Genomic DNA, 12,653 nt, shown 5'->3' with positions numbered 1-12,653 from the left:
ATCCCTGCCAACTCCCAGAGTTTACTCAAACTCATGTCCATTAAGTCAGTGATGCCATCCAACCATCTCATCCTCTGTCATCCCTTTCTCCTTGCACCTTCAATCTTTCCCAGCATCAGGGTCTTTTCCAGTTGAGTCAGTTCTTTGCATCATGTGGCCAAAGTGTTAGAGTTTCAGCTTCAGCATCAGTCCTTCCAATGAATATTCAGGTCTGATTTCCATTAGGATGGACTGGTTGGATCTCCTTGCAGTCCAAGGGACTCTCAAGAATCTTCTCCAACAACCACAGTTCAAAAGCATCAATTCTTCAGCACTCAGCTTTCTTCACAGTCCAACTCACATCCATACATGACCACTGGAAAAACCACAGCTTTGACTAGATGGACCTTTGTTGGCAAAATAATGTCTCTGCTTTTTAATATGCTGTCTAGGTTGCTCATTGCTTTTCTTCCAAGAAGCAAGTGTCTTTTAATTTTATGGCTGCAGTCACCATCTGCAGTGATTTTGAAGCCCACAAAAATAGTCTGTAACTGTATATGAATATTCCTTAGTTCTGTAATCCTTTCACAAAGTTTTGGGCCCCTGAATGTCTTATTCATTGTCATGGAATCTCAAACATTGTTTCTGACCAAGAAACTCATTTACTGTGCAGTGTGATGCAATAAAATAAAACCCTAGGATTTACTGACCTTACCGGTCCTCAATCATCTAAAAGTACAATGAGAACATGTAGGTGTGCAACTAATGGAATAAGTGGGAATGAGTCAAATCAGTACTATTGTTTCAATTCCTGTCCTGATAACTTCGGGCTCCCTGATACCTAAGGCAGGAATACTCCTACCCTGGAACAAAACAACATTTCTATAAAACTAGAAGTTGAGATTGCCAATGAACCAACAGGCAAAGGAGAGGTTTACTGAATTGTCTTAGATGAAGGGTCCTGATAATTTAGGAAAAATAGGTCTTTGCTACAGAGTGGAGTGGCCTGTGATATAGAAGGGATTCTCTAGGCAACTCTTCTTGCTTCCATCTAGGGTGGAATAACCCTGTTTATTTAACTTATATGCAGAGTACATCATGAGAAACGCTGGACTGGAAGAAACACAAGCTGGAATCAAGATTGCTGGGAGAAATATCAATAACCTCAGATATGCAGATGACACCACCCTTATGGCAGAAAGTGAAGAAGAACTAAAAAGCCTCTTGATGAAAGTGAAGGTGGAGAGTGAAAAAGTTGGCTTAAAGCTCAACATTCAGAAAACGAAGATCATGGCATCCGGTCCCATCACTTCCTGGGAAATAGATGCGGAAACAGTGGAAACAGTGTCAGACTTTATTTTGGGGGGCTCCAAAATCACTGCGGATGGTGACTGCAGCCATGAAATTAAAAGACACTTACTCCTTGGAAGGAAAGTCATGACCAACCTAGATAGCATATTCAAAAGCAGAGACATTACTTTGCCAACAAAGGTTCGTCTAGTCAAGGCTATGGTTTTTCCTGCTGTCATGTATGGATGTGAGAGTTGGACTGTGAAGAAGGCTGAGCGCCAAAGAATTGATGCTTTTGAAGTGTGGTGTTGGAGAAGACTCTTGAGAGTCCCTTGGACTGCAAGGAGATCCAACCAGTCCATTCTGAAGGAGATCAGCCCTGGGATTTCTTTGGAAGGAATGATGCTAAAGCTGAAACTCCAGTACTTTGGCCACCTCATGTGAAGAGTTGGCTCATTGGAAAAGACTCTGATGCTGGGAGGGATTGGGGGCAGGAGGAGAAGGGGACGACAGAGGATGAGATGGCTGGATGGCATCTCTGACTCGATGGACGTGAGTCTGAGTGAACTCTGGGAGTTGGTGATGGACAGGGAGGCCTGGTGTGCTGCGATTCATGGGGTCGCAAAGAGTCGGACACGACTGAGTGACTGATCTCTGATCTCTCTGAGGGTGGAAGAAATGAATGGAGGATTACAGCCGCCAAATGAAGGTGGGGACCACAGAATTCTTTACCTGGCACTCCACCAGATAAAAAGCCAGAAGAGCAGCCAAGGGATAAGGGGACAAAGAACAGCTACCAGAGAAAGGAAGTAACTAATATCAACTATTGATTCACATCCAGATGCAGAAATCACTGTAGTGCCCAGGTATGGTATACTTTCTTGCTTAATTTGCTATGAATATATTTATGTATATTAACCTATGTCATTTTTTCACTTTCTCCTATTTAAATTATTTTTGTGGGTGATTAATTTTATCACTTATTTTTTAAAGTTTGGGCTATTTATACCAAAAGAATTGTGACCAAACTAGAAGGATAAGTATATCATCTGATTTGGATAAAGTAACTGATAGAATGTGGGACCATACCTTTACTATGCTATGGAGAGAGCATATGCTAGGGAGAGAGCTAGCATATATTTATTTGAAGAAGAAATAATTATAATATGTTAGAATTAATAATGTTATTTTAAAATTTGAATATAGGTAGAAGGTTCTCTATGAATGCTGAATAGCCAAAGCAATGACTGTGTAGTGTATTATTTTAGGGGAACCAACCAGCCTGCACTCTAATTTCTTTTCCTTGCTGGCCTTATGCCACAGTGGCTGGAAGCCTAGGAAATACATTTCCCAGAATCTCTTATCAGTAGGTTTCTGGTTTAGAGTCCACCAGGCAGAGGCCACAAAGTTTGAAATGCCAAGGGAAACAGAAACCATAGCTCTTCATCCAATCAGGAGACCTCCTGGTCTTCAACAAGAGATGCTTTGCAGCTCCACTGCATCCTCCTGGAAGTTGTTCGTCTGGTGTAGCAGTGACCTGAGATCATCGCTGGAAGTTGCCTGGGATCCTGGAAGTTCCTAATGCCCTTATGGCTGGGGACGCCATAGTGACTAATAATGAATGCCTTCTATGGTCGCTGCTTCTCCAGCCCTTCCGATGTATTTTTAAGCCACTAGTTCACTGTATTAAATGTCTTCATGCTTGCAATACCAGACTGGTCTCTTCATTTTTATGACTGAATTCTGACTGATACCACGCAATTGCTTAAGTCAATTTAAAAATTTTGAGATTTGGCAATACTGCTTGTTTTAGCCTCAATTTTGAAATGAAAATTTTATAGATCAACTCTTACCACACTAAACAAAATCCTTAAACAGGCTTTGCAGGGTAAGAAATGAGATAACACTACTGATTCTTGGGGAAGAATATAAAAAATCTATGATACTTTATAATTATATTGAGTTAATCCTTATTGAATGCCTACTTTGTGTTGGACTGTTTTCTGAAAGCTTTACAATCCTCACAACAATCCTATGAAGCAGGCACTATTTTTACTCCTATTTTAAGGATGTAGTAACAGAGGCTCAGATAGGTAATTTGCTTGACATTGTAGAATTTGAAAATGGTACAGACTACATTTGTATCCAGGTATTGTGACTCCAGAGACATGACTTGTATTTAAAATTTTTTTACATTTATTATTATTATTATTATGTTGGTTTTAAAACAGATATTTATTGCTTCATAGTTCTGGAGGATCGAAGGCTAAATGTCTCAAATCAAGGTGTCAAGAGGTTTGGCTCCTTCTGAGGGCTCTGACAGAAAGATCTGTTCCACGTCTCTCTCCTTGACATCTTCTCCCTGTGTCTCTTCACATCATCTTCCCTCTCTTGACAGTTTCAGTGTCCAAATTCTCCTTTTTAAAAGACTCCCATCCTGTTGGATTTGGGAGCACCCTAGTGACCTTGTGCGTGCATGCTAAGTGGCTTCAGTCATGTCTGACTCTTTGCGACCTCATGGGCTGTGGCCTGCCAGGCTCCTCTGTCCATGGGATTCTCCAGGCAAGAATAATGGAGTTGGTTGCCATGTCCTTCTCCAGAGGATCCTCCTGACCCAGGGATCAAACCCGAGCCTCTTGTGTCTCCTGCAATGGCAGATGGGTTCCTTACCACTAGTGCCGCCTGGGAAGCCCCTGTGCATGCTAAGTTGCAACTCTGCGATGCTATTGACTGTAGCTAGGGACTGTAGCCAGGCTCCTCTGTCCATAGTTTTCTCCAGGCAAGAATACTGGAGTGGGTTGCTGTGTCCTCCTCCAGGGGATCTCCTGACCTAAGGATTGAACCCATGTCTCTTAACATCTCCTGTACTGGCATGTGGGTTCTTTACCACTAGCACCACTTGGGAAACCCCCAAAAAAGGAAGGGGCTTGGGGAATCCCCCTAGTGACCTCATTTTAACTTTACTTCTGTAATGACCTTGTCTTCAAATAAAGTCACACTTTGGGGTACTGGGATTAGGACTTCAGCATGTGAATTTGAGGGGCAACAATTCAACCCTTAATATTTCTCAAAGGAAAAGTCTCTAGCACTATAAAAACTCATAAGAAGGTGTTTGAGGTAGTTAGAGTGACTGAGGAAGGCTTCCTAAAAGAAGTAAAGCTGAGTGGAAACCTGAGGATAAATGGGCATTTACTAGCAAAAGCAGAAAGAGAAGGTTGCCAGCCACAGAAATCTTTTGGCGAGCGAGAGCACAGTGACTACAAGCAGCTGAAAGAAGGCTAGAAAAGTTGGAGTAAGGCAAAAGAGTGATGTGATGATTTTAAAATATTTTTTTAGAAAATCTTGTTGCTGTAGTTCAGTTAAGTCATGTCTGACTCTGCGACCCCAAGAACTGCAGCACTCCAGGCGTCCATCACTCTCTTCCTGACTTTGCTCAAACTCATATCCATTGAGTCAGTGATGCCATCCAACCATCTCATCCTCTGTTGTCCCCTTCTCCTCCTGTCCTCAATCTTTCCCAGCATCAGGGTCTTTTCCAATGAATCATTCTTTCCATGAATGATTCTTCCCATGAATGAAGGCCAAAGTGTTGGAGCCTCAGCTTCAGCATCAGTCCTTCCCAATGAACATTCAGGACTGCCTTTAGGATAGACTGGTTTGATCTCCTTGCAATCCAAAGGACTCTCAAGAGTATTCTCTAGCACCACTGTTCAAAAGCATCAATTCTTTGGCACTCAGCCTTCTTTATGGTTCAACTCTCACATCTGTAGATGATTACTGGAAAAACCATAGCTTTAACTATATGCACCTTTGTTGGCAAAGTGATGTCTCTGCTTTTTAATACACTGTCTAGGTTTGTCATAGCTATTCTTCCAAGGAGCAAGCATCTTTTAATTTTGTGGCTGCAGTCACTGTCCACATTGATTTTGGAGCCCAAGAAAATGAAATCTAACACCGTTTCCACTTTTTCCCCAACTATTTGCCATAAAGTGATGGGGCAAGATGCCATGACCTTTGTTTTTTTGAATGTTGAGTTTTAAGCCAGCTTTTTCATTCTCTTTCACCTTCATCAAGAGGCTCTTTAGTTCCTCTTCACTTTCTGCCATTAAAGTGGTGTCATCTGCATATCTGAGGTTGTTGATATTTCTCCTGCCATTCTTTATTCCAGCTTGTGAGTCATCCAGCCCAGCATTTTGTATTATTTCAAGTTAAATAAGCAGAGTGACAATATACAGCCTTGATGTACTCTTTTCCCAATTTTGAACCAATCCCTTGTTCCATGTTCAGTTCTAACTGTTGCTTATTGACCTGCATATAGGTTTCTCAGGAGGCAGATAGGTGGTCTGGGGTTCCCATCTCTTTAAGAATATTCCGCAATTTGTTGTGATCCATGCAGCCAAAGGCTTTAGCATAGTCAGTGAAGCAGAAGTAGATTTTTTTTTTTAATTACCTTCCTTTTTCTATGATCCAGCATATGTTGGCAGTTTGATCTCTGGTTCCTCTGCCTTTTCCAAATCCAGCTCAAACATCTGGAAGTTCTCAATTCATGTACCAATAAAGCCTAGCTTTAAGGATTCTGAGCAAAATAGTGCTAGCATGTGAAATGAGTGCAACTGTGTGGTAATTTGAACATTCTTTACCATGTTTTTCTTTAGAATTGAAATGAAAACCAACCTTTTCCTGTTCTGTGGTCACTGCTGAGTTTTCCAAATTTGCTGGCATATTGAGTGCAGCACTTTTACACCATCATCTTTCAGGATTTGAAATAGCTCAACTGGAATTCCATCACCTCCACTAGCTTTGTTCATAGTACTACTTCCTAATGCCCATTTGACTTCACACTCCAGGAAGTCTGGCTCTAGGTGAGTGACCACACCATTGTGGTTATCTGGGTCATTAAGACCTTTTTTTGTACAGTTCTTCTGTGCATTCTTGCAAAAGTAGTAAGTGAAGAGATATCTGGAATAACAGGCACATTTAGCCTTGGAGTACAAAATTAAGCAGGGCAAAGGCTAACAGTTTTGCCAAGAGAATGCACTGGTCATAGCAAACACCCTCTGCCAACAATGCAAGAGAAGACTCTACATATGGACATCACCAGATGGTCAGTACCAAAATCAGACTGATTACATTCTTTGTAGCCAAAGATGGAGAATTTCTATACAGTCAGCAAAAACAAGACTTGGAGCTCACTGTGGCTCAGATAATCAGTTTCTTATTGCAAAATTCCGGCTCAAATTGAAGAAAGTAGGGAAAACCACTAGGCCATTAAGGTATGACCTAAATCAAATCCCTTATGTTTATACAACAGAGGTGACAAATAGATTCAAGGGACCATATCTGGTAGACAGAGTACCTGAGGAACAATGGATGGAGGTTTGTAACAATGTACAGGAGGTGGTGACCAAAACCATCCCAAAGAAAAAGAAATGCAAGAAGACAAAGTGGTTCTCTGAGGAGGCCTTACAAATAGCTGAGAAAAGAAGAGAAATGAAAGGCACAGGAGAAAGGGAAAGATATAGCCAACTGAATGCAGAGTTCCAGAGAAGAGCAAGGAGAGATAAGGAAGCTTTCTTAAGATAAAGAAGCTTTCTTAACTGAACAATGCAAAGAAATGTAGGAAAACAATAGAATGGGAAAGACTAGAGATCTCTAAGAAAATTGGCACTGGGATGACCCAGAGGGATGGAATGGGGAGGGAGGAGGGAGGAGGGTTCAGGATGGGGAACACATGTATACCTGTGGCGGATTCATTTTGATATTTGGCAAAACTAATACAATTATGTAAAGTTTAAAAATAAAATAAAATTAAATAAAAAAAAAAAAAAAAAAGAAAATTGGAGATACCAAGGGAAGTGAAGTGAAGTGGCCCAGTTGAATCCGACTCTTTGTGACCCCATGGGCTGCAGCCTGCCAGGCTCCTATGTCCAAGGGATTTTCCAGGCAAGTATACCAGAGTGGGTTGCTATTTCCTTCTCCAGGAGATCTTCCTGACCCAGGGATCAAACCCAGGTCTCCTGCATTGTAGGCAGACGCTTTACTGTCTGAGCTACCAGGGACGTCAAAATAAACTTCTGTAGCTGCTAAGTCCCTTCAGTCGTGTCTGACTCTGTGCGACCCCATAGACAGCAGCCCACCAGGCTCCCCCGTCCCTGGGATTCTCCAGGCAAGAACACTGGAGTGGGCTGCCATTTCCTTCTCCAATGCGTGAAAGTGAAAAGCGAAAGTGAAGTCGCTCAGTCGTGCCTGACTCTCAGTAACCCCATGGACTGCAGCCCACCAGGCTCCTCCATCCATGGGATGATGGTAGCTAACTCTACAGTGAGCTGAGCCACAAGGGAAGCCCAAGAGTATGGGAGTGGGTAGCCTATCCCTTTTCCAGGGGATCTTCCTGACGCAGGAATCAAACCAGGGTCTCCTGCATTGCAGGCAGATTCTTTACCAACTGAGTTATCTAGGATGCCCTACCAAGGGAAAATTTCATGCAAAGATGGGCACAATAAAGGACAAAAATGCAAGGACCTAACAGAAAATCTTACTGAGACCTTACTTTTAACCATTGTAATGTTCTGCTTTTTTATACAAGCAATAAATAAAAGTGAATCCAAAGAGGTATAGCCAATAAAAGTAGTTAAAATGTATAATGTAGGTGAGCATATTAAGTTAGAATGTTTTCAGAGGCTGTCTCTTGTAACATAATTATGCTCCTTTGCCTGTCTTTGGCACCCCACTCCAGTACTCTTGCCTGGAAAACCCCATGGACAGAGGAGCCTGGTAGGCTGCTTTCCATGGGGTCGCACAGATTCGGACATGACTTCACTTTTACTTTTCACTTTCATGCATTGGAGAAGGAAATGGCAACCCACTCCAGTGTTCTTGCCTGGAAAATCCCATGGACATAGGAGCCTGGCAGGCTGCAGCCCATGGGGTCACAAAGAGTCGGATTCAACTGGGCCACTTCACTTCACTTCCCTTGGTATCTCCAATTTTCTCAGGGATCTCTAGTCTTTCCCATTCTATTGTTTTGTTTCTTGCCTGGAGAATCCCAGGGACAGGGGAGCCTGGTGGGCTGTCGTCTATGGAGTCACACAGAGTTAGACACGACTGAAGTGACTTAGCAGCAGCAGAAGCTGCCTGTCTTTCTGCACCCCCCTTCTCTTGACTCCCACCATTATACTGGTATTGGCTATTTGTTAAAAATGATGGGGTATTACTCAGCCATTAAAAATAATACATTTGAATCAATTCTAATGAGGTGGATGAAACTGGAGCCTATTATACAGAGTGAAGTAAGCCAGAAAGAAAAATACCAATACAGTATACTAAAGCATATATATGGAATTTAGAAAGATGGTAACGATAACCCTGTATGTGAGACAGCAAAAGAGACACAGATGTATAGAACAGTCTTTTGGACTCTGTGGGAGAGGGAGAAGAAGCTTAAAGAAGAAGCTGAAATTGAACGGTTCTATGAAGACCTACAAGACCTTTTAGAACTAACACTCAAAAAAGATGTCCTTTTCATTATAGGGGACTGGAATGCAAAAGTAGGAAGTCAAGAAACACCTGGAGTAACAGGCAAATTTGGCCTTGGAATACGGAATGAAGCAGGGCAAAGACTAATAGAGTTTTGCCAAGAAAATGCACTGGTCATAACAAACACCCTCTTCCAACAACACAAGAGAAGACTCTATACATGGACATCACCAGATGGTCAACACCGAATTCAGATTGATTATATTCTTTGCAGCCCAAGACGGAGAAACTCTATACAGTCAGCAAGAACAAGACCAGGAGCTGACTGTGGCTCAGACCATGAACTCCTTATTGCCAAATTCAGACTTAAATTGAAGAAAGTAGGGAAATCCACTAGACCATTCAGGTATGACCTAAATCAAATCTCTTATGATTATACAGTGGAAGTGAGAAATAGATTTAAGGGCCTAGATCTGATAGATAGAGTGCCTGATGAACTATGGACAGAGGTTCGTGACATTGTACAGGAGACAGGGATCAAGACAATCCCCATGGAAAAGAAATGCAAAAAAGCAAAATGGCTGTCTGGGGACGCCTTACAAATAGCTGTGAAAAGAAGAGAAGCGAAAAGCAAAGGAGAAAAGGAAAGAGATAAGCATGTGAATGCAGAGTTCCAAAGAATAGAAAGAAGAGATAAGAAAGCCTTCTTCAGCGATCAATGCAAAGAAACAGAGGAAAACAACAGAATGGGAAACTAGAGATCTCTTCAAGAAAATTAGAGATACCAAAGGAACATTTCATGCAAAGATGGGCACAATAAAGGACAGAAATTGTATGGACCTAACAGAAGCAGAAGATATTAAGAAGAGATGGCAAGAAAACACAGAAGAACTGTATAAAAAAGATCTTCATGACCCAGATAATCACGATGGTGTGATCACTCACCTAGAGCCAGACATCCTGGAATGTGAAATCAAGTGGGCCTTAGAAAGCATCACTACGAACAAAGCTAGTGGAGGTGATGAGATTCCAGTCGAACTATTTCAAATCCTGAAAGATGATGCTGTGAAAGTGCTGTACTCAATATGCCAGCAAATTTGGAAAACTCAGCAGTGGCCACAGGACTGGAAAAGGTCAGTTTTCATTACAATCCCAAAGAAAGGCAATGCCAAAGAATGCTCAAACTACCGCACAATTGCTCTCATCTCACACGCTAGTAAAGTAATGCTCAAAATTCTTCAAGCCAGGCTTCAGCAATACGTGAACCGTGAACTTCCAGATGTTCAAGCTGGTTTTAGAAAAGGCAGAGGAACCAGAGATCAAATTGCCAACATCTGCTGGATCATGGAAAAAGCAAGAGAGTTCCAGAAAAACATCTATTTCTGCTTTATTGACTATGCCAAAGCCTTTGACTGTGTGGATCACAATAAACTGGAAAATTCTGAAAGAGATGGGAATACCAGACCACCTGACGTGCCTCTTGAGAAACCTATATGCAGGTCAGGAAGCAACAGTTAGAACTGGACATGGAACAACAGACTGGTTCCAAATAGGAAAAGGAGTACGTCAAGGCTGTGTATTGTCACCCTGCTTATTTAACTTATATGCAGAGTACATCATGAGAAACGCTGGGCTGGAAGAAGCACAAGCTGGAATCAAGATTGCTGGGAGAAATATCAATAACCTCAGATATGCAGATGACACCACCCTTATGGCAGAAAGTGAAGAGGAACTCAAAAGCCTCTTGATGAAAGTGAAAGTGGAGAGTGAAAAAGTTGGCTTAAAGCTCAACATTCAGAAAACGAAGATTATGGCATCCGATCCCATCACTTCATGACAAATAGATGGGGAAACAGTGGAAACAGTGTCAGACTTTATTTTTCTGGGCTCCAAAATCACTGCAGATGGTGACTGCAGCCATGAAATTAAAAGACACTTACTCCTTGGAAGGAAAGTTATGACCAACCTAGATAGCAAATTGAAAAGCAGAGACATTACTTTGCCAACAAAGGTCCATCTAGTCAAGGCTATGGTTTTTCCTGTGATCATGTATGGATGTGAGAGTTGGACTGTGAAGAAGGCTGAGCACTGAAGAATTGATGCTTTTGAACTGTGGTGTTGGAGAAGACTCTTGAGAGTCCCTTGGACTGCAAGGAGATCCAACCAGTCCATTCTGAAGGAGATCAGCCCTGGGATTTCTTTGGAAGGAATGATGCTAAAGCTGCAACTCCAGTACTTTGGCTACCTCATGTGAAGAGTTGACTCATTGGAAAAGACCCTGATGCTGGGAGGGATTGGGGGCAGGAGGAGAAGGGGACAACAGAGGATGAGATGGCTGGATGGCATCACTGACTCGATGGATGTGAGTCTGAGTCAACTCTGGGAGTTGGTGATGGACAGGGAAACCTGGCGTGCTGCGATTCTTGGGGTCACAAAGAGTCGGACACAACTCAGCGACTGTACTAAACTGAACTGGGAGAGGGAGAGGATGGGATGATTTGGGAGAATGGCATTAAACATGTATAATATCATATATGAAACGAATCACCAGTCCAAGTTCGAAGCATGATACTGGTTGCTTGGGGCTGGTGCACTGGGATGACCCAAAGGGATGGTACGGGGAGGGAGGTGGGCGGGAGGTTCAGGATGGGGAACACGTGTACACCTGTGGTGGAATCATGCTGATGTATGGCAAAACCAATACAATATTGCAAAGTAATTAACCTCCAATTAAAATAAATAAATTTATATTAAAAAAATAATGATGATGACTATGTTAAAAACTAATGTTTATTGAGCAGATATTGGCCAGGTACCATGCCAAGCATTTTAAAAATGTGTGTTATTCAACCTTATTACTGCTCTCATTTCACAGACTGGAAAAGTTGAGGCTTAGGTGATTGAGTGCTTTTTCCATGTAGATGACAGTATCAGTAATAACCCAGCCTACTCTCTCCAGAGCCTGGCACTTAATCAGGCTATCATGTTCAGAAAACTGTCACCAGGAAGGAAATCCATACATTTATGTGTCTTAGAGAAAGCCCCAGCATCTTGAAGGCATTGGAGAAATTAAAGTGTAAACTTCTCTCTCTTTTCTTCTTCTCTTTATAAATACCTCTGCGAAAATAAACTCATGCCCAGGGCCTAATTTAAATGAAAGTGGCAAAGCAAATGAGGACAGGAGGCCTAAAAGAAAATCTACTTTCTGCTTTGTGGAGAGTGGATTTTTATAGGACACTGCTTCTTAAGGAGAATTTTGGATTTATTCCGTGTAGGTGAGAACTTTTATTTGCTTAGTTTAAAGAAAGTAGAACTAACCAGAGGAGGCTGCAGAGATATAAGGCAGAGTTTTGCAGATATCTTGATGTTTGAAGCAGAAGGCATGCGTTTGCCTTTCCATTTCTCTCCTTCTCAAGTGAGATGAACACCTATTTGGGGCTGGTGAGGGGAAGAAACCTGGATCTTAGCTCTTTGAAGTTTCAGGTTCCAGAACTTCAAGAGGAAGTGAGGATTAATACAGCATTTTGATGTCAGCAAACTGGCACACCACACATTACCCTGTACCTCACTATGATCTGCATTTAGCATATCAGTGGGACTTCCCTGGTGGCTCAGACGGTAAAGCGTCTGCCTATAATGCTGGAGACCCAGGTTCGATCCCTGGTCGGGAAGATCCCCTGGAGAAGGAAATGGCAACTCACTCCAGTATTCTTGCCTGGAGAATTCTGTGGATTGAGGAGGCTGGTAGGCTACAATCCACGGAGTTGCAAAGAGTCAGACACGACTGAGTGACTTCCCTTTACTTTAACATACTAGCTGGAGAAGCCCTGTACCCGTCAGCTGCCAGCCTTAGAGTGATCCAGATTTCATCTTAGCATTCCCCGGAAACACACAGTGCTTCTCGCAGA

The 12,653-nt window shown here is 42.3% G+C and overlaps 1 non-coding gene across 1 annotated transcript; it reads left to right on the top strand.

Annotated features, from left to right (window-relative positions):
• Positions 1–12,345: 12,345 nt before the first annotated feature.
• Positions 12,346–12,417, top strand: TRNAY-AUA. Its single transcript has one exon. It is a non-coding gene; the product is annotated as a tRNA-Tyr (tRNA).
• The last annotated feature ends 236 nt before the right edge of the window (positions 12,418–12,653 follow it).

This window comes from Bubalus bubalis, chromosome 4 (genome assembly GCF_019923935.1).
Source record: "Bubalus bubalis isolate 160015118507 breed Murrah chromosome 4, NDDB_SH_1, whole genome shotgun sequence".
In the NCBI taxonomy this organism is placed as follows: domain Eukaryota; kingdom Metazoa; phylum Chordata; class Mammalia; order Artiodactyla; family Bovidae; genus Bubalus; species Bubalus bubalis.
This window is presented reverse-complemented; position numbering and strand designations above follow the sequence as displayed.